The sequence below is a fragment of the Anopheles gambiae genome, chromosome 3, assembly GCF_943734735.2.
Source record: "Anopheles gambiae chromosome 3, idAnoGambNW_F1_1, whole genome shotgun sequence".
NCBI classification, from domain to species: Eukaryota; Metazoa; Arthropoda; class Insecta; order Diptera; family Culicidae; genus Anopheles; species Anopheles gambiae.
The window spans coordinates 40,215,227-40,237,577 of record NC_064602.1 but is presented as its reverse complement, the minus strand read 5'-3'; the positions used below and the strand labels follow the sequence as shown (position 1 = coordinate 40,237,577).

The window sequence follows — 22,351 nt, the reverse complement described above, 5'->3', positions numbered from 1 at the left end:
CGTGAACAATATTTTATTGTTTCACGAAATTATCGCATTATCGGGGAAGACTATACTCAACGTGAAATGCAAACCATCTCCTGTCAACATGGCTTTTATGTGAGCGAATAATAGGTTTCACAATTCATGAGGGGTATTGTTGACTTCCGCGAAATCGGGTGAGCCCGTGCATGGAAGTTAATAAGCTTTCTAAAGCCAATTCGATGAAAATATGAAATTTTATGATATGCACACAACCTTGAAGGAAAGAACGGCTTTTTGTTTCAAGTCGTATTATGGTTTAACATTATGCAGTTAGGGTTATGATGAGATGCATGGTACCGCATTCAGTGTGTGGTATGCTTTACACGCTTGGATATTCTTCATGATTCATCAAGCAGGTGGTATTGAAAGATATTATGATAAAGAGATACGATAAGAACTTCGATACGATAAGAGCAATGCGATAAGAATCTCGTAACTGTTCGCGACATCTGGTATTTCAATTGAGCAGATAATATGATACAGAAGTAGGCCAATGTACGATTCCTAAAAGTGTTACCGATGGTTCATCCCATGAACTTCTCCATCTTCTCAAGTATACTCTCTTCAAAGGTGTTTTCATCGGCGGTTTCTATGGGTTTACCTTCTGTCACCTAGTTTGTGTCAGTGTAGTGATGAAGTGGCCTCACGCAATCCCATCCCCACTTCAAGGCTGTTTTGTACTTGGTTAAAGGACGTTCTTCTACACTGTTCAGCTGGCTGGCTAACATGCACGAGCACGTATTGCGAAGTCCAAAAACCTATTCTAACCCGTGGAAAAATGTGATGGGTTACATGGGTTCCAAGTCAACAACAACGATAAGCATGACTTCCAGTAAGCGTAAAAGCCGTGTTCCGGCATCCTGTAGTATTGTTTTTTTTATAAGCACTTATTCCGATAGTGGAAGGATGCTACCTGCAATCAAGGGGGCGTTAAACAAATTGCCTAGCTTCATGGGCTTGTGGATTGCCTTCCTCAAAATCGAACACCGACAAACGGATCACGGACGCGGTGCTCAAGGTGTTAAAATTAGGTTAATGGTTTTTAAGCAAATAAAGTTATTTTATTAATTTAATGTTTTGTTGATTGTTAGTCGTGTGTCGAAAGCTTTTTAATATCGTATTTCTATCATTTAATTGCTGGTCTGCTAAAAAAGAGCTCATCGTTTTACATGGTCTGGTCATATCAAAGTAGTATTCGTATGAAGCATTAAGTTTGTTCGATGGGGACGCCTGGTATCTCACATGAATTTACTACGAATAGTTTAATTGGAACAAAATATCATATTTTGGCGTAAATAATGACCTCTCTGTTTGAATATTACACAGTTTTGATAAAAAGGTTAAATTATGTGTGTGGTTATCCAGAGTAAGTTTAAAAAAAGGTAAAATAAACTGGGGATCCTTATTCACGAAGCCGGGAATAAAACTAATTTGATAGATTGGTGTCTCGGTGCTGGTAGGTGTTCTTCCGTCTGCCGGTCACGTTGCCAACCACCTGATGTGATCATATTGATCCCGTCTGCATGGTGTCGTCTGCATGCTGGAAGGTCCATTCCATCAATATGACACCGCTCGTGGAGGTTCCGTTCGAGAACTTCGCCGGTTGTCGTGGAAACCTGCTTCTAGTGCGGTTCCCGTTGGAACATGACTCCGCGGTTCGCTTTCAACCGTGTGTTTGTCTAGCACGAGTGCATATCTATTAATTTTCATTTTGTAGTACGAACAGGCCGGTCTCGTAGTACAGTCGTCAACTCGTACGACTTAACAACATGCCCGTCATGGGTTCAAGCCCCAAATAGACCGTGCCGCCATACGTAGGATTGACTATCCTGCTATGGGGGGAAATCAATTAGTCACTGAAAGCCAAAACCCACAAGAGGTAAAGGCAGGCCTTGACCGACAACGGTTGTTGAGCCAAAGAAGAAGAAGAAGAAGTACGAACAGTAAACATTGTATTGTAGTCATTCATGATTTGCATTAACATTATTAGAATTCCTGCAATTTGTACTCTTTACTGTTTTCAAACAAACATATACTTGACTTCTTAAACATAAACATAGCTCACCAAACGTAAAAAAATGGTCGGACTCTCAAAGTTTTAATAGTATTTGAGATTTGAAGAATATATTTTCATTGACAAAAAACAATATGGGAAACATTACTGAGTTTCCACAATATTTCTTGCAAAATTATGTACCCTTGGGTATTTCTAATTATATTTTGGACATTTAATGAAGTAGAAAATGGTACATCCTCAATATTCTGTCGGTAGAAATAAAGTGAAAACGAAAAAAATGAGTGATTTAACCATAACCCAATAACAAGCACAGGAAAAATAAAAGCATCGATCGTGGTAAGGCGAAGCGTATGCGAAAGATTATCATTCCAAAACATAGGCACATTCTTTATCTCTCTCTCAACATGCAGTATACTACTTTGCCTGGGAATATTTCAGTCACGATCAAAAACAAACCCCCATAGTGGTTGTAGCGACGGTACTTCGTGTTCTATCTACGTGATCCCATGGTGTAAGACATTTCGTTGCCCCGACGCTTGTGTTTGATTATGCAATAGGTACTCGATGGCAGGCGATGATTTATGTTCGTCACGCGATGTTATGACGTCCCCATTCCTTCGTTTCGTCTTGGTTTGCTTACGATCCGCATCGTATGGAAACTTCAAGCACAAACGCAAGCCAAATCTGTTATTCATGGTCACAAAGCACATACTGGAATTCACAAGCGATAGTTTCCGATCCATAAGTTTACCATAAGTACTCTTAAAGCTAAAAATGGTATTGGAAGGAAAATCTCGGCACGCAGCTTCTTAAAAGGTATCCTTTTCCGTGGCACATTTGCAGTCAGTTCGTACGAGAAAATTTACCCGGCTGGCCAAGGCGCTATGTGCCTCCTGCTATTGGATAGCCATTTTGAATGCAACGGGATGTATTATTTCTACCAGACCTTGTTCAGGATCGTTTGAGCAAAAGCATAGTGCCTGAAAAAAGAAACCATTATAAACCTTTCCCTTGTCAGTATTTTCCGGTTTATGCACGCAATTACTTCCAAAGCGTTCCGGTTGGATGATCGACAGCTTGAAGGGCGTTGGGACGTGCTTAAAAAAGCTTGAAGTTCGCTACGATCCTTACAATTTATTAATTTATTTATTTTTATTTTATTATTTGCTCGGCCACGTTGGGTTACAGCAATAGTGCTTACTGACTATAGTATAACAATTATTCACGAAGGAGTTGGAAGGAGTTTATGGTACGGAAAAGGAGCAAAGACGGGATCGGTAGACAGGATAGGATATGTTGAAATCGAACAGATCATAAGTACTATTAAAAGACGACATAGCTCTTACAAAAGGCTCATTGCGAGCAAAACGTGTACGACATATAGGTAACTGGAGACGAAAACGATAACGTAAGGTGCGACAAGGTGCATACAAATGTAAGCGCGACAGAAGTGAAGGGGTATCAATCGTATTGAGCAATATGCCAGCGACGAAAGAAGCCTGAGCGACCGAGAAGCGGTGCTCCAACTTGGCAAGGCCTAATAAAGTGCATCTATCCTCATACGAAGGAAGCGGAATAGAGTGATGACCCAGCGACCTACGAAATACGATCCTTGTAAAACGTCTCTGGATCCTCTCAATCCTTTGGAGCAGAGATAGTTGGACAGGAGACCAGATGACACAGGCATATTCCAGTACGGAACGGACCCAACAACAATAAAGGGACTTAAGACAAAAGGGATCACGAATTTCAGTGGACATGCGACAAATATAACCAAGACTTTTGTTGGCCTTGTTGATGACATAGTCCGTGTGCTCCTTGAAAGAAAGACTCGGGTCAAAGAAGACGCCAAGATCCTTAGACAAGGACGCACGGGGAATAGGGGCATCACAGACACTATAAGCATGAGTTATACTTGTAGAAGATCGGAAGAAAGACAAGACGGAACATTTTTGAGGACACAGGACTAAACCGTTAGAAGCACACCATGTAGAGAATTTACAGAGCCAGGATTGAAGGACTAGACAATCAGCTGTAGAAGATACAGGAAGAAAAATTTTAACGTCATCCGCATATAGCAAGAAGCCGTTAGGAGGAAGGATCGAAGTACAGTCATTGAGGAAGAGAATGAACAGTAAGGGACTAAGGACACTACCTTGAGGGACTCCCGAAGAACTAAGAAAGCATTCAGAGAAAGAGCCACATATTTTAACTGCATATGAACGATTCTCAAGATAGGAGTTGAACCACGGCAATATAGAGCCACCGAAACCTAGTTTTCGAAGCTTAGCAACAAGTAATGATAGAGGTATACTGTCAAATGCCGCTTTGAAATCGGTATAGATAGTGTCTACTTGCTTACCACTAGACAGGTAGTGATATAGAGAAGACAAAAAACACATTAGGTTGGTGGACACTGAGCGATTGGGCATAAAGCCGTGTTGTTCCGTAGAAATATAATTTTTTACACAAGGCAATACAGATAAATGGACAATTGACTCGAGGATTTTAGAACACGCACAAATAATAGAAATGCCTCTGTAGTTTGATGCTAGTGTGCGGTCACCTTTCTTATAAATGGGAACAAGCCAAGCTAGTTTCCATTGACTAGGAAAAATCCCTACACTAAGCGAGCGAGAAAAAAGACGAGTGAGAATAGGAGTGAGGGTATTGCCACATTTTTTCAAAACACAGGCAGGGATGCCATCGGGGCCTGGTGAAAACGAAGTTTTAAGTTTGGATAAAGCGGATTTTACTAGGCTTTCACTTACAACGACTGAATTACATGATATCACATCAGAGGGCGTGTAAGACAAGCCCACGTCCAAAGGAACCTTAAAAGTACTAGGATCGACAAATACACTAGAGAAATGTTTGGCAAATAGGTTACATATATCAGGATTGGACGTAGCAGAGGACAGATCAAGAAACAGGGTGGATGGAAGGCTAGCAGAGCCTCGCCGAGAGTTCGCAAAACGAAAGAATGACCCAGGATCAATAGTGAAGCGCATTTGAAGACGCCGAACGTAGCGACGATACAGATGGCGATTAAGAAGACGATAAGCCTTGGCCGCATATTTATATACACAAAGATTGTGTAAAGTATTATTTAAACGGTAGGCGCGTTGAGCGCGGTTTTTGTCCGATTTTAATAGACGTAAAGCTCTGTTCGACCACTTAGGATTAGGAGCGGGTTTAAGGAGAGGACAGCAGGAAGGGAAGGCGGAAGTGATTACATTAGTAAACGCTGCTACAGCTTGATTAATGTCACAGTCAGCATTAATAAAGGACCAATCGGTATCGGCTAATATACGATGAAGCTTTTGGTAGTCCAATTTTCTAAAATTGAACATACGAGCCGTAGGTATTCGTTGGGAGGGTGCAGGGCGAGAGTGCGTAAGGAGCACGCTTGTCTCAAGAGCAGGATGATGATTGTCTAGCGCGACGAGTGGAACAGGAAGCTATGACGGGGGAGCAGCATTCCAAGAAGGCAGCATTGGCAAATAGAAGATCTAATTGTCTTCCGCGTATATTTTTTATGCCGGATAATTGCAGCAAACCGTTTACCGACATTCCATCAAGCAGAGAAACATTTTCACGAGATACACCAGTAGGAATGAACTGATTAACGCACGATGCCGACGGTTGCCAGGAGAGTGATGGTGAATTAAAATCACCAAGTAACACCATAAGATCATTTGGTTTAAGTTTGCCAGCAACGAAACTAACACTCTCATGTAAATCGTCAAGGACTACTTCGGAAGAACGCAAATCGGGTGGGATGTAAACAGCGCCGATATAGATTGCAAGGTTTTGAAGCTTAACAATTGTCCAAACAGACTCCAGCGAGTCGAACGGCAGTGATAAAGTTGACGTGTTCAGCACGGAAGAGCAGGCAATGAGTACACCACCACCACGGCAACGGTTACTGTTGAGAGAATTTCGGTCGCAGCGATAGATGACATACGCATCCTCCGAGATAAGAGAGGACGGAATTGAGCCATCGAGCCATGTTTCAGTTAACACCAACACATCCATATCAAGCTCAGATAGAGAGAGGCGTAACTCGTCTAGTTTTGTGCGCAATCCTCTTACGTTTTGATAGTAGATGTTTAGTCGATCGATCGAAGGAATGAGAGAGCGAGATGCGCCGGGAGTGCTCTCGCTGCAAGTTATTAACGGCGGAAGAGAGTCGGACGGATTGTGTGTATTAGATGCAGGGTTAGCTTCCATCAATTCGGGTAAAGTCGGTAGTTCATGAAAATCTTCAGCCGGATCAGCCGGTTTACGCTTGCTGAAAGTACTGCGTATAAGGCAAGCTCATAGGACCATGATCGGGCGAAATAGTGAAATCAGCGTTTCGCAGTTGTGTCGTGTGGTTGATAGAAGGTGGCGAGGAAGGATGATCCGATTCACGATTAATAGGCGCAGAAGGTGCAAGGAAAGCTGCAGTAGTGGGTCGCCAAACATTGACGGAACGGGGATTTAGGTCGATGAACTCCTTAAAAGAGATCCCGCGAGGCCAGGTTGAAGCAGCCAAAGCAATAGCCCGGTGCGAATCCGGTACACCAATTTTAAAAGATACGTAGGAGAGCGTAGAAAGATCCCGGTCGCGTCGTACAAGGCTGTATACCAAGATGTCGTCTGTCCCTATGTTGGAACAGGCCATTTCACGGATCGCTTCAATCGGAGTATCAGGAGCAATACGGGAGATAAAGACCCAAGTACGGGGTGGGCGTTCAGGAACGGTCGTAATATTGTTGTAGGACAACCCTGTACCCGATGACAGCATAGCGCGTGTAGCGGTATTGGTAGGCGACGAGTCGGGAGAGCGATCCATCAATCGGCGTTTAGAAGGATTCTCACCAACAGCTTGATGGGTGAGCTTAGAGGCCGCAACTGGATTCGTGGTCGTTGAGTGCGTAGCAGGAATCGCGGAATGGTGAGCACTCGATGTAGTAGTATGCGTGGCAAGATGAGAGTTGAGCTTGTTCATTAGTGAGTTGAAGGAAGTGAGAAACTCACGGTGCATGAGATCAAGCCCCTTGATGCCATGCTTAACTTCATCAAGCGTTGTGAGTAGTGGAGCCTGTGAGTAGTTGCGTTCCATTGAGTGAGAAGCAGTAAGTGAGTCGATGAAATCTTTCACGGAACGAATTGATGATGCTGATTCCTGTTTCATCAAAGCTATCTCGTTTCTAAAACAATCCAGTGAAGAGGAAAGTTCGAGTCGCAAGGCAGCTGATGTCGCCTGCACAGAACGTGAGGTATCGCGGAAATCGGACTGCAACGATTCCAACAGGTAGGCAGCATCACGAGAAAGGCCGTGCGAAAAGCGTAAAGAGTCAACGGCCCGCAAACGCTGAGCACAATCCGCGCAAGCCCAGAATAGATTTTGTGACTTCTTAAAATCACGCAGGAGCGGGGTTGAAAGTCCAATGCACTTATCGTGGTAATAGTGTTCACACAGACCGAAGCACGGAATTGGATCGTTGCTAATAGCACCTTCACATTTCTTACAGATCACGGACGCCATCGCAAAATAGCGCAAAGTTCAACTGCACAATGAGTGGTCAAAACAACCGCAGGCGGATCGCAATGTTTATTTGTTGAACCGTACAATACACAGGTGCCGCACAAATTTGTGATACGTGAACGCGCGAGTGCAAATTAACCGAACTAAAACAGTTCAAGCACTTAACCAAGAAACCGAAAAATCGCGGTAAAAATCAACTTGGAAATAGCAGAGTGAGAAAGCACAACCAGCCGCTATGAGTGACAAGTGACAATTGCAGCTATTCTGGAGAAAATCTCCTAAGATTATGGGAGCCCCAAACAACTTCCACCTCACATCTACAAGTTGTGAGCCTAGCAAAAGAAAAGAAGCGATCGGTGGATAAATGGCTTCGCTTCATCGCTGATGCACTATCATGCATCTTTTTGCCAGTCCGTGATGGTGTGGCTCGCAGCTTTCCTCGTTTTTTATAACCAGACTAGAACGTGTGCTGCTTTCTTACGTTACTGGGCCAGGTTTCTTTTATTTTTCATTTACTTCCCTTGCATGAATCGTTCTACTCTGCACGTGAATTTTACGTAAGTTGCGCAAAAATCTGACAATTATCCTTGTCGGTAGTCGGAACCACCGAGAAAACACTAAAACGAGGACGCATGGCTTAGCTTAATCCTCCTTTTTGCTCGATAGTTCCGGTGTCAGATAAGCAAAAGGCACTATATCCGGAGCTTTTCTTTTCGTGAGTGTGGCAGGGTTGTATTGCCTTCGGAAAAGCAAGGAAAGGTCACGACCGACTGTCTCTCGGAACAAAAATGTGTAAACTACAAAAAATTGCAGGGCCATACGCAAACGCACCCAGCGATACGTATGCAGTAGGAAGGTGAATAGCAGCGTGGATGGCTATGCAAATTAACGACGTGTCGATTATTCGTGATATCGGCCGTTATGGTAATCGAACAAGCAATCCCTTACCATAAAACGCTCTTTTTCCTACCATTCGATGAACCCGGCTCAATTGATTGCTCCGATTACCGGGTTGAATATAATGCATAGTAAATGGAGTTTTACTCAGCACAAGATGATGATGCTGGTGTGTCTGAAAGAATGTAAAAAAATGTTCTGCCCTTCAAAAACAAAAAATAAAGGTTGTATCCTTACAGCACGTTCCCAAGTGTGGTATGTATCAGTCATTGCCTTGTCTCCTGCTAAACCAATAAACTTGACATTCCATAGACAATGACGATCATTATGGTAGTGAAGTAGCTAGCATGTAGGGTACCAAGTCAGCCGAGATGGATGGTTTAAGATAGTGGTGTTAAAAACAGGTCTTTTGGAAGATCAGCTCAGTTCCTGTTCATTCCGGATTGATCCGGATCATTTGATTGGATCAATCATTTAATCGTTCGTTCTCTGCTAAACCTGTAAGTTAATGCCAAATCTGCAGTCAAAGAGAAAGAGAACATCTCACGACTCTATCAATATTTTTTGGTTGTTTCCCAAATTTTTTGGATGGTTCCCATAGTTTTTTAGCTCGTTCTCACGATTTATTGAGCGCTACCAATTTTGTTTAATGTATTAAGTTGTATTGTATTTTATTGTATTTAATGTAACGTCTAATAGAACGATACCAAAATTATGAGGAAACTATACAAAAATATATGGGAAATGGTGAATAAATCGTGAGAGATACCTCACCTGCTGATAATGAAGAAAATTTGCACTCATATTATTTATTGAACTTTTTACAAATTGTTTTTACACTTATCAGAAGCAAAACAAACCTTAAACATAAATATATCTCTTGCGGGTCAGTAAATATGACTATCAATATCATAAATATTTTCCACTCCGAGTAAAAGGCACTTGTAATATTCCAGTGTCGATACGGAGGAAATTACTATTATTTTATTAACTCGCGTCCGTTCAGCCTGGCGGTCTAGCACAAAGAGAGCGATCCCTTTCTCCTGACTTTCTTAACTAGCCTAACTCGCTTGTCTAGGCTCTCATTCCTTGACACTCATATTATACCTACACCTGTACTACTTACGCCTGCGCTAATCTAAAGCTCTCAACCTAAAGCTAAAGCTCTAAAGCTCTGACGCATGGTGTTTCACATGTAGGTGGCGCTGATCACCACAGAACCCCCCGCCAGTGACGGAGTCGCGATCCGTTTGGGATGCCGTATGCATGCTTTGTGCACTGATACGTCATCGAAAACGAACATGTTTGTTTGGTTTGGCTGTGGTGGAAGGCTCCAGAGGAATGATCTTTGTCTCGGGTGCGGAATCAAAAGCTGGTTTGAGTCGATCGACAGAAATCGACTCATTTTTGTCGTTTCTTTTTATAACAAAAAATTTTCTGCACCTTCTTATGATTGGATAAGGTCCTTCGTAAGGCGCTTGGAGCCCTGTTTTCACCTTGTCAACCCGAATGAAAACATTTTTGCAATTATTTAGGGCGTTGGGCAAATAGCAGGACGATGAACTTTGGTGTTTTGGTGGTATTGGTTCTACGCACTTAAACGCTTTTTTAAGGTCCACAATAAAATCGGGGAAATCGTCAGTGGAAATGGGTTTAGATGGTACAAATACTTCGGCTGGCAGTCTCAGACTTTGGCCATATACCATCTCTGCGGGAGAGCCTTTGATTTCCTCTTTATATGCTATCCTAATACCGAGTAGGATTAATGGCAACCGTTGTGTCCACCTGATAGTGTCCCCACAAGCTTTTAACGCCTCCTTCAACTGTCGGTGAAAACGTTCAACCATTCCGTTAGCTTGCGGATGGTACGCTGTTGTTTGTATCTGGTGTGTGCCCAATAGTTTAGTCATTTCGGTAAACAACCTTGACGTAAACTGGCGACCTCTATCTGTGGTGATTCTCAATGGGCAACCAAAACGGGATACGTATTGCTCTACGAAAGTTTTTGCCACGGTGATCGCTGATATGTCTGACAATGGGTAGGCTTCTGGCCACCTTGTGAATCGATCCACGACCGTTAAGAGGTATGATTTGTCTTCGGACGAAGGTAAGGGGCCGACGATATCTATATGGATATGGTCGAACCTACCTTTTGGCACTGCAAATGATTCTATCGGGGATTTTGTGTGACGGATTACTTTTGCTTTCTGGCACCCCAGACAAGCCTTAACCCAGTTTGCTACGACACTGTTCATCGCTGGCCAAAAATATCTCTCCGACATCATTTTTCGCGACGCTCTAATCCCTGGATGGGCAATGTTGTGAATGCCGTCGAAAATTTCCTTTCGTAACGACATGGGAACGTAGAGCCGGTTTTTTCCTGTCGAAGACTCGAATACCAAATCTGCTTCTCCAAGTTTTATTTTTTCAAGCGTGTATTTTGAGTCATGACATTTCTCGTTGTTTAATAAGTTTTGCAATTGCTCATCAGAGCGTTGATGGTCGGAGACAACTTGATAATTTATGTCTTCTATGGCATCTGCTTCTCCTAAACGCGAGAGAGCATCAGCGACCACATTACTGTCTCCTCTTATGTACCGTATATCACTTGAGAATTGAGAAATAAAATCAAGGTGTCGATTTTGTCGCGGTGACTTCTCAGCTTTCGAAGTCAATGCTGTCGTGAGTGGTTTATGGTCGGTGTAGATGACAAATGACCTTCCCTCTAAAAAATGTCTAAAATTTTTTATACTGAGGACTATTGCTAACAGCTCTCTGTCGAACGTGGAGTATTTTTGTTCTGTCGGAGATATTAGTTTGGAAAAAAATGCCAACGGTTGACACTTCCCTTGGTAATGTTGTTGTAGTACGGCTCCTACAGCGTAATTGGACGCGTCTGTAGTTAATGAGTATTGTGCGTCGGTTTTTGGGTGTGACAGTATCGTAGCGTGAACTAGATCAGACTTGACCTGACGAACTGCTTTGTCACATTCCTCCGACCACTCGAATGTTTTTTTATTTTTCTTACTACCATGTTCAGCAATAAGTTTGTGCAAGGGTCTCAGCGCATCGGAAAGCCATGGCAGAAAACGGTGATAATAGTTTATCATTCCAACAAATCGTTGCAATTGTTTTAACGAATGCGGTGTTGGAAATGATTGTATCACCTTCTTTGAGCATGGGGTAATTCCTTTATCTGAGATTGTATGCCCTAGAAAATCGATAGTAGAAAGTCCTAGCGCACACTTAGTTGGTTTGATTTTTATGTCGTATTCTGCTAGCCGATTGAATACCCTTTGTAAGTGTGCAAGGTGAAGTTCCTTTGTCGGACTAGCGATTAAAATGTCGTCAATGTAGACGAAAACGAAATCAAAACCGTTGAATAGACTATTCATAAACCTTTGGAATGTTTGACCTGCATTTCTAAGGCCGAAAGGCATTCTTAAGAATTCGAACATTCCGAAAGGTGTTGTGATAGCTGTCTTGTGTACATCTTCCTCTGCTATTGGAATCATGTGATACGCCCTTATCAGATCTAATTTTGAAAAATACTTGCACCCGTGTAAATTCATAGTGAAATCCTGTATATGAGGAATGGGGTATCTATCTGGCGTTGTGATTGCATTTAGCCGACGGTAGTCGCCGCATGGTCGCCAATCTTGGTCTCCTTTTGGTACCATATGCAAGGGGGAGGATCCTGGTGAGGAAGATGGACGACATATTCCAAGGTTTATCATTTGTTGGAATTCTGCTAAGGCAATTTTATGTTTCTCTGGATCAAGACGACGTGGTTTTGCAAATGGCAGTGGCCCTTTTGTCTCTATGTAATGCAAAACATTATGGTTTACCGGTTTCTTATAGTCTGGGGGCTCTACCAACGAAGGAAATTGGTGCAAAACTTTTCCAAACTCCCCAGCTTCTACCAAAAAATGTTTCGGAGATGGTGTATCTAGTTGTGCCAATGTGCCTTTGGTCGTTAATTGAGTGACCGAATCGAGTAATCTACGTCTTCTAAGATCCACCATTATATTATTTTTGAACAAAAAATCCGCACCTATGATAGGTCGATTAACGGACGCAATTATAAAAACATGGCTGAAAAGTCTTTTTAAACCGAGACTTAACTGAAACAGCTTCGTACCATATGTCGCGATAGTACTACCATTGGCTGCTTGCAGTACCATGTCTGTTGGTTTGTATGCTTTTCCGACCAAACTAACTGGTATGACGGATACATCAGCTCCCGTGTCTATTAGGAATGTGAATGAAGTTACTTCATCATTTATAAATAGACGTGGAGGAAAACTGTTGTTTGCCCTTGGGAGATCCGCCACCTCCCGTGAGCCACTTAGTTTTTTTTGTTCCGCGCTTCATTAGCTGCTTGCGACGCTGTAAAATTACAGGGTTCCAAGCATTTATTGGCTGCATTTCCGAAACGGAAATGATACCAACAAAAAGGGTGCTTCCTTACGTTAGATGGAGTTCTTTGTCGAATGTTCTGTTTTGTCCTGGAAACACTCCGCCCGCGGTTGCGAGGTCCCTGGTTGTGGTTGGAATTGAATGTCAACTGCTATCAATGCAACTTCGATAGATTTGGGCAACCTCGACTTCCACAGCTTTTTTACAAGTGCCATGGATAGATCTGTCGAATTTCCCGCGAGTTGAATCATATGGCGATAGAACTCTGATGGAGTTCGATCACCAATTTCAACATGGTATAGGAGCTTTGATAAACGAGTCTCCTCGCTGCTTGTCAACCTATTCAACAATTGCTCCTTTAAATTGGAATATGGTTTGATCGGATCTGGATTTTTTATTATATCGAGAACCTTCCCCAACACCTCTTTAGAGAGTGCAGCAATAAGGTATGAATACTGCGTACGCTCCCGAGTGATTTTCGAAAGCTCAAACTCCGCTTCCGCTTGAGCGAACCAAACCTCTGGAACCTCCTCCCAAAATTGCGGTAGTTTTGTTGAAATGCGCTCCACCACCGGAGGAGAGTCTGGGGCCGACCGAACCCCCGAAACACCAGCTTCAGCAAGATTTTTTTCTCCAACTGGCAACATTACTACCTGCCTACTAAAATTCCTATTGAAAATATCTCTAATTTATACAATCTTTCGCGTTACGTATTCTTAAACGCTACCAAATGTGTTCTTGTAAAAAGTAATTTGTAAAATATGAATAGAAAAATATTCGAAATGAGAGGAAAAAAAAATGCTAAATCAAATAATACGTGTATATAAAGGTGTGTGTCTTATTATAAATGTGTATGTGATGGTAATAAATGCGTGTAATATTTGAAAAATGTTTTTGTGTGAATATAATGGTAATGTTGTGAATGAATATATGTTTAGAATATATGCGTTGGTGTACAATATTATATCGCCTACTCCTTCGCCAGCTGAACGGTTGTATTTATAATTTTAAAAATTTAAAAAAAATAATAATAAAAATGTTTTGGAACGAGCTCACCGCTGATGGTTGACGCCCCCTGGCGAAACGTTGCTCGGGATGCTGTGCGCACCGTGTACGGTGCGCGGTCTCTACTCGTTGTCCTCTTTCCGCGGAACGGTGCACTCGATGTCTATCACAGCTGATGGTTTTCACGGTTGGCACACTGCGATGGTCCTCGTCTCTGGATGTTCGATTACGTACCGATGCCCGTGAAAAACGTGTCACGGAAAGTGATGATGATGAAGGGAATCTTACTCCTCTGGGATGATGCACGTGCCGCGATGGCTTCGATGAGGCTGCGATGCAAATGTACCGCGATGGCTGCGACCAAACTGCGATGAGGTATACCGCGATGGCGATGGTACACGTGGTTTCCTGCGATGGAGTGTACCGCGATGGCGATGGTACACGTGGTTTCTTGCGCTGATCCAGCGGCTGCACGCCGGCTGTCGTTTATCCGCGATACTACGGAATGCACACGCCTGGGTCCGAAATGGGATACGGGCGAATACGTCTTATATGCCGCTATCGATGATATTTGCCCTGTGCTGGAGCAACGAGTGCAAGAGTTGGCGTTTCTTCACTGTTGCTGCGTGCTGGTGAGAGGCCGTGCGGGCGTTGAACCACACTTCTCTTCTCTACTGCTGCGGCCGAAGTTCGTCGGATTGGTGGTTGACGAATATAGCGAAACGGTTACAACGCTGCTGTTGCGCGCTGCGCTGTAGTGATGTTTGGTCGACAAGGCAAGGCCTCCGACGCAGCACTGTCATATGCACGGTCACAATTCAGCTGATTATGCTGTTGCGGAACACCGGACCAAATGCACTTCTCACGGTGATCGTAGTGTATAGTGCACTCGTGTGGATGTTGCTTGACGATGTGTGACGACGTCAGCAAGGTTTGCGGTGCCGCACTTTCCAGAAACTCTTCGTGCTGTTGCTTGACCGCGTGGTCAATTTAGCGATGGCGAAACGGGTGTTCGTTACGAGTACGGTGCTGTGCGTTGCGTTAGGGGATGCCCATTGAGGTTAAAAAAAACCTTCTGCGCTTCTGCAGTCACTATTTCGGGGCGATTTCCACTTATCACTGCACTTCGTACTTACACTTTTATCACGCGAGATCACGTCGGGGTCACCAATGTAATATTCCAGTGTCGATACGGAGGAAATTACTATTATTTTATTAACTCGCGTCCGTTCAGCCTGGCGGTCTAGCACAAAGAGAGCGATCCCTTTCTCCTGACTTTCTTAACTAGCCTAACTCGCTTGTCTAGGCTCTCATTCCTTGACACTCATATTATACCTACACCTGTACTACTTACGCCTGCGCTAATCTAAAGCTCTCAACCTAAAGCTAAAGCTCTAAAGCTCTGACGCATGGTGTTTCACATGTAGGTGGCGCTGATCACCACACACTCTTGTGGAATATTTAAGAAGCTTCCTGGGAAAAGAGTCAGAGAACTTCTGTTCAGCTTCCCTTAATTGTCCAACTGCTAAGATTATCTCATAAGGCACAATGTGAGAATGTTTCAAACCAACTCAAGCCTGACTGCTTCGGGTATTAGAAGGCCACAGCAAAGCCGTTGCAAATATCGTCTGGTTGCTAAAGTGCTGTGTAGCCTTCGTGCTCATCGGTTGCCCAACACGTTGAAATGTGTGACATAAATTTCATCAGAAACGCTTTCCGGCTAACATATGATACAGTTTCTTTCCTCACCAGCCGGAAGATAAAAGATTTTCCCGTTCACCACCGGAAAAGCTTTGCAACAAGACGCCCTAAGAAAGGATTAAACGAAAAACTGTGCTTCGACTTGGATCTCAGATAAGTATTTGCTCACCTAGGAGTCTAAAGAGTATACGTTACATGTAGGCAGAAGGAAAGGATCGCAAACATACCGAGACATTCGGAAATGGAAACATTCCAATCTGGTACGCATTCCTAAACGTTCTTTCTTGCCTTACCGGGAGCCACCTGAAGGTACTACACATGCCCATGCCGCATGAATAATTAATGTCGCGTAGGATCTTAAGCAGGTTCGATTTCGGAAGCGGGTCCTGGAAGATTGTCACACAAAAACTAGGTATGAACCCATACCAGGAGAAGCAGCTACCCATCATAATTGAATCTAGAACTCGTTTCTTCATATCTCTTTTTACGTATTGGTTAATCGTCCTAGATGAATCTTGTACCACGAAGTAAAATTTTCACGTAAAAACTGCATTTATGCCGTAATTGAACACTAATCCAATACGATCCTTTTATCCAGTACTTGTTCGGTTACGTATTAAAGCATGAATCATTAATTTTGTATGTCCATTAAATACTCTCTATAAGTTGTTGTTGGAATGCCAGCACAAGCTAAATGTAAGCTCGTACTGGCATTCTACTTTGAGAATTTATGCTGTGAGAATTTGTCAAACTTAAATCCGATTTTCTTAATACATTTTGACTCGCTGACATGAAAAAGTGGAAACGGTTTGAACAGATGCGTTTATCCTTTGCCTTAATTTGCTAATGGAGTGAACAATTTATGTTCCGAAAAAAACTACTTTTCCACTCCAACATTTCCTTTAAAACTTAGAATGAAGTAAAACGGTGTAGAAATAAACTACAGAAGAGAGAACACTTTTGATTTCATTACTGACTTCTGTGTCTGTGTCTTGAAACGTTGCCATTCCATTTTTTTACTATATCGCTCTCCGTCTGATACAGAAAATAAATTTGTAACCTGCGCTGAGTTGTTCACTTCAGAAAAATCTTCTTACAAAAGAAAAAAGTACTGCTCGCTGAAGTAAAGGTTTAGTTTTTTTTTGCTTTCTTCTTAAACCACAACCGTCACTTGCAGCACAAGTCATGGTGGAGCGGATCTCGACAGCATTTGGCTTTATTTCACGCTTTGTACTAAAAGGTGTGGCACAAACAAAATGAAAAGCAAAAACCCTCGTCTTTACAATTTTTTTGATGCCGTTCGTTTGACCGAAGGGTTTGTCTCCGAGTACGATAAGTGCCTGGTAGCAATAATGTTTCACTTTTTTCTAGCCCTCTAGGCAACTTTTTGTCGATTTGTTGCGCGTGCCACCGTGGAAGTGTCTACCTTGTAAATGGCAGCCATTTCCTTAACCCGGACTTTGCCTGCAATTGTAGCAAACGAGATGAAATATTGCGAAGAAAGCAAACGATGCAAACAGCCAAAAAAAATAAATGATTGTTTGTGCTGCCAAAACTAACGAAAATCAAAGCTCCCAGTGACTAAAAGGCACATAAAACACACCAAACACCACTCAACAGATGCCGTGCAGTGGTAGTCGGCTAGTTGTGTAATATAATCCTGTGATCACCACAAGCATCTTTCAAGCGCTTGTTGTAGGCTCTCATACTTGACGCCTGCTTGAGCCAAAGCTCTTGGTCTCAATTTCATTAGGAAAGTTTTACGCTACATTTCTTTGCACCAAAATTGTAGCTGTGGGAAAGGTTGAAATCAACTTTGGTAAACATGCCCATCCCGACCTAGTGATCTTTGGCTAGGTATGCCAGTACGCCGTTACCGCTATATTTTTTCTCGTGCACCGCGAGAAAAGACAAGAAAAGCAATCAAGAAAACCCAATTATTCGCAAATGAGATCATTTTAATCTGTTTGCCTATGAATGGAATGTTTGTTGGATCTTCTTTGCCAACTTTCATGAGTGCGTGCGAACGAAACCATACCCATGCCATGGTACATTTCGCACGCTCTCAATGCCCAAGCAGAGAAAATCAAAGTTTACAAAACCACGAACGCAACACCAACACGAGCGGCAGCATGGCTTGTGTAGTATTTTTCATTTTCTACCCATGGAGATTAATATGCATGCTGTGGGTTGAAGAGAATTGTGCTGTTGCTATTTCTATTTCGAATTCCCATTTTTAACTCACTTTCCGCAGATTTGAAGCTTAAAGAGAGTCACTGGAAAATGTTGCAGCTTGGACAACTCCGTCTGATTAACAGACTCAAGCAACCTCATGGCGTGTTGGGATAATTGTTTTAATTCCTTCCTTAACCCAGTTCATTTCCAGCGATATTCAGTTTGTGGTGATCGTTTCACAACACTTTTTTGTCTTGAAGGTTTTACAACTATCGTGCTGTAATAAGATGACCAAAATCAGTTACAAACATTGTTTTGCCTTTGGTTCACACCTGATCAATGATTGAGAAGAAAAAAAATCGCGACAAAAAAAAAAGATACACAACATCCTATCCCAGCATTGTGTGGGATGTTTTTACTTTGTTGAAGTGAAACATTTACGCCATGACCCTTTACGTGGCCCTTCTGCCCCTAAAACACCGATCTACACTTGTGTGCTTGACGAGGGTATCGGATGGGCAAGATTCTCTCACTACCCTAGCAGGCACCGATAAACTCCAATAGAGATGAAGGGAGTTGGTGGAAATGGAAGGCCTAATGGTTTCCTGACAGCGTGCACGACAAGGGTTGACAAGGTTGTACCAGTTTGGTGAACCTGAAGGCTTCACCGCGGAGTATTATGCGCGGAGTATTGTGATAAAATATGACGCGTACACAAGTGCAAAAATTAGCAGCACCCTTGGCAATTAATCACACAGAAAATTGAGGTCGAAGCAAAAATGCAAAATATGTGGCGCAACGCTTCCGGCGTTCTGAACCTCCTTGTTCATCCCTGTATGTGCTACATATGATTAGCATGTTTTCTTATTTTTCTTGCTTTTTATTCTGTTTTTAAGGGGGAAAATAGCATAATGTATAAAGCAGACTATCGACTGGATAGCAGCCGCCTGTACTCGAACGATTGCGTTGAACAACCAGGCGTCTCCATCGATGCGGTGAAGCGATCACCATGAGTTGGCAACTTCGCTTGCATGGCTTTGTATCGAAAAAAGAAGGCATCTTCTCGGTGGAAAACGGATGATGGCAGAATGGATAATTTCACTCATTGACGTTAGCTGATTCAACACTGGTGCTTTAGTTAGATTTTGGGAATCGGAGGCTATGCCAAATCGGGAAGTGAGGAGTTTTACATCCAGTTGATGAAAATTATTTATTTGTTTAATACACAAACAAAATGGAGTGCATCAAAATTTTCAGAGTGATATATTTAATAAAATAATGATCGTTTGTTTCATAAAAGAGTTTTCTTCCGTTATATAATATTTACTAAATATGATTTTATCTGAAAGTTGGCAAATTGTACAGTAATCAAATTTTGATCAATTTCCCTGGTGGAGCAATGAATTTTTGATCAACTTCCCTGGGTAACAATATGAGAAATAATAAACTTTAACCCGAATCATTCTCTCCTCATCTATCACCTTAAATAACTTACTTCGAAACCCTTCATGCGCCGTGTGACCATAGAAAAAAGTGATTATTCACGCTTTTTGCCCCGTGAACGTTACGGTCTGCTAAGTTAGCAAGTAGCTTTATCAAAATGTAAGAATTCCCGCCATAAAGTGGGCAACATGCCTGTTTCCAACCAATCCGTTGGTTTTCTCCTACTCTAATGGCACCTACAAACTAGTTGGTTTGGTTGTGGTTCATTCAACATTAACACTTCCGACCGGAAACTGGTACAGACCGGAAGCTGGGCTCGTTCGTTTCATCTCATCTCTTGATACTTACACGCAGCAGCAGCAACAACAACACACTCCACAGCCTCTACGAGCGGTGGCAGAAGTCTGATTGTGGCAATATTTTTATTATCGTGCCATTATTTCCCTTCGTCTCGACTTTGCTGTCTGCGTAAGTAATTGTTGTTGGATGATAAATTATTCTTCTTAGGACTGTGAAGATTTCCCGGCCAAATCTCAGAATTTGTGAATTTTCTTACACTGCTGCCAAATGGCATTCAAACGATGACAACCAGATTCTTAGTAAACTGTAGGTTACTGGAGCTTTGCGATAATAATGATTGCCTTTCGGTTCCAATCGTTCAACCATGTGACCAGGATGATGCCTTCGTAACGCGCCATCTGTGCCCAGACACAGCTGCGTTGTTACGCGGTAATAAAGGAGTTTATTTCCCGCTTAGTCACCTATTGGAACAAATCCCAGAAAAAAAGAGAGGCAAATACGTAACAGTAATTTTTTTTTTATATTTATTGCTGCTGGCTGAAGGGGTGAGCTTTCTGTGGCTGGTAGTGTGCGCTAAGTTAATATTCTGAGCAGTGCGTGAATCGTTTTTCGTGTCATCCCCTAAGCTGCGTGTGAGAGGAAGATGCTCAGACGGATACTTGGTCCACTTATAAAGACGAGCTATACGAGATGTACGGCGAACTTACTGTCGTACAGCGTATCAAGCTCGGTAGGCTCCGGTAGGCTGGCCATGTTGCACATAGAAACGGACGACCCAGCCCGTAAAGTCTTTTTAGGCCGTCCACAAGGACAGAGAATGCGTGGTAGGCCCAAATTGAGGCTGCTAGATCATGTGGAGGCATCAGCCATTAAGGCCAGGATAACGGACTGGCAGACGTAGGCGCGAGACCGTGAGCAGTTTCGAACACTCCTGAGGTAGGCCGAGACTGCAAAGCGGTTGTAGCGCCGGATAACAAGATAACAACAAGAATCTGTCATGACAAACTAACTCTCCTCAACCAACCAGAACCAACCCGGTAGATGGGGTTGATTGTTTCATATAAAGGGCCAACATGCAATCGTTGCCACCTAATTTTTTCTCTAAGGCATATATTTTTACAGTGCGCATCAAATTTTTGGCTTTAACGCACTGTTCATTGTGTTTGTAAGTCATCAATTGTTGTAGGATGCATGATAATTATATAAGGTATGGGAGTAGATTTTTACAATTGTATTTTTACATAACACAATTGATACAAAAACTTTGTAATTTGCTTAATTTATGAAAAAATAAAACAAAATGAAATATTAGAAACTCTAAACATACATGCCAATTTTTTCATTCCAATAAAACATCCAATATTAGCAAAACAATCGTTTTCTTTGAAATTATATCAATGATTTTATCATAACTTAACTTAATTTTAGTAATTTCGGAACACACAGTTTCAGAAATTACGTTTAATTTTGTAAATAAAGCGATCGAATTGCAGTCAAAAATTGATGACTTAGAGGCAAACATTGATGCGCTCTGTCAAAAAAGTATTACTTCAAGGTAAAAATTGTAACACGTGAGTTATGGTCCAAATTAAGCGGCAACGACTGTGCATCATCTCCCAAATTAGAGCAAATTAGGAAGCGGTTCAAATAAGATCAAGAAATATATCTGTTTAGGGAACAGGGTGCCATGGCAAACTGCATTTAATGTCGATATATAAATCGTATAAAAATACACCTAATTCAAAACTGCCGAAAACCTTCTCGCGATTGACTGTTTGTCAAATCATCTTTACCGTTGCAACCAAGAAACAGATTGCTTCACACGCGGCAACATGTGGGATGGACCGGCTTAACACATATACTGTTTGATTTATTGCTACAGGACAGCCCGACATATCCAAGGCAATTCAGCTTGTTTGGAAAATTTTCCCATTCAGTCGGTACATCGTGTTATGGTTCGTTTAAGCACGACGGTTTAGGTGAAAGCCGAAGAGAAATGAAACATGTGTGGTTTTAGAGTGCTCATCTATGCTTCGGTAGGCAAATAAAAACTCGGTATGGCTACAGATAAAACGATAAATCTGGTCACTCTTCGCGTGCGACTCGTCCTTACCTAAATAAGTACTGTTGGTCAGTACCCAAAATATTTGCAGCGGATCCACGATTATGCCGATAAGATTCAGTATCACTAGTCAAAACTCGTACAACTCGTACTCACTACACATGGTTTGTACGTTTAATTACCCTCATACTGTACAGGATGCTCTTTCTCTCTTGTGCTTTATACTCCCGATCAAGGAGATTGGTACCTTTTACATATAACAGGAACTGCCTCTTTTGTTATGCACTTTTAGATTTTCTGCTTCCGTCAAACACCACTACTTTTCACTTCTAACTCTCCGGTACACTTTTTTCACAGCTGCGATTAATAATTTGTTAGAGATAATAGACAGGAAAAATTGACAAATCAATTACACTTCACTTACTATAGGAAACTGAAAAAAGTGAAAGAAAATTAACATTGTACCACACCATCACAGCCAGATGCGTCCTATACAGAAACCGTACATCAGTAAGGAAAACACTTTTCAACACAGAAACAAAGACTATTTGCTTGTTACTTTCCCGCCAGCCCAGTAAAACCGTATCCAGTTTTCTCGTAGAATGTGTGAAAGGAACATACCTGTAGTGCGTCGCGTTACCTTGTTAGATAGCTGAGAACGGCTTTTATGCTATTCTAGATACACACACTCAATCGATCCTAATGACTTCCGTGATGCACTTTCTGCTAGAACCGCTATCATCTTATTCATATTGAGCAACAATTACCATGC

The 22,351-nt window shown here is 42.2% G+C and overlaps 1 long non-coding RNA gene across 1 annotated transcript in view; it reads right to left on the bottom strand.

Moving 5' to 3' along the window:
* Positions 1 to 22,351, bottom strand: part of LOC133393754 (uncharacterized) — a 122,658-nt gene that overhangs the window by 98,731 nt on the left and 1,576 nt on the right. Inside the window, exon 2 of the long non-coding RNA XR_009766366.1 lies at positions 21,631 to 22,012. This is a non-coding gene — a long non-coding RNA (uncharacterized LOC133393754). The remainder of the gene's footprint in view (positions 1 to 21,630; positions 22,013 to 22,351) is intronic.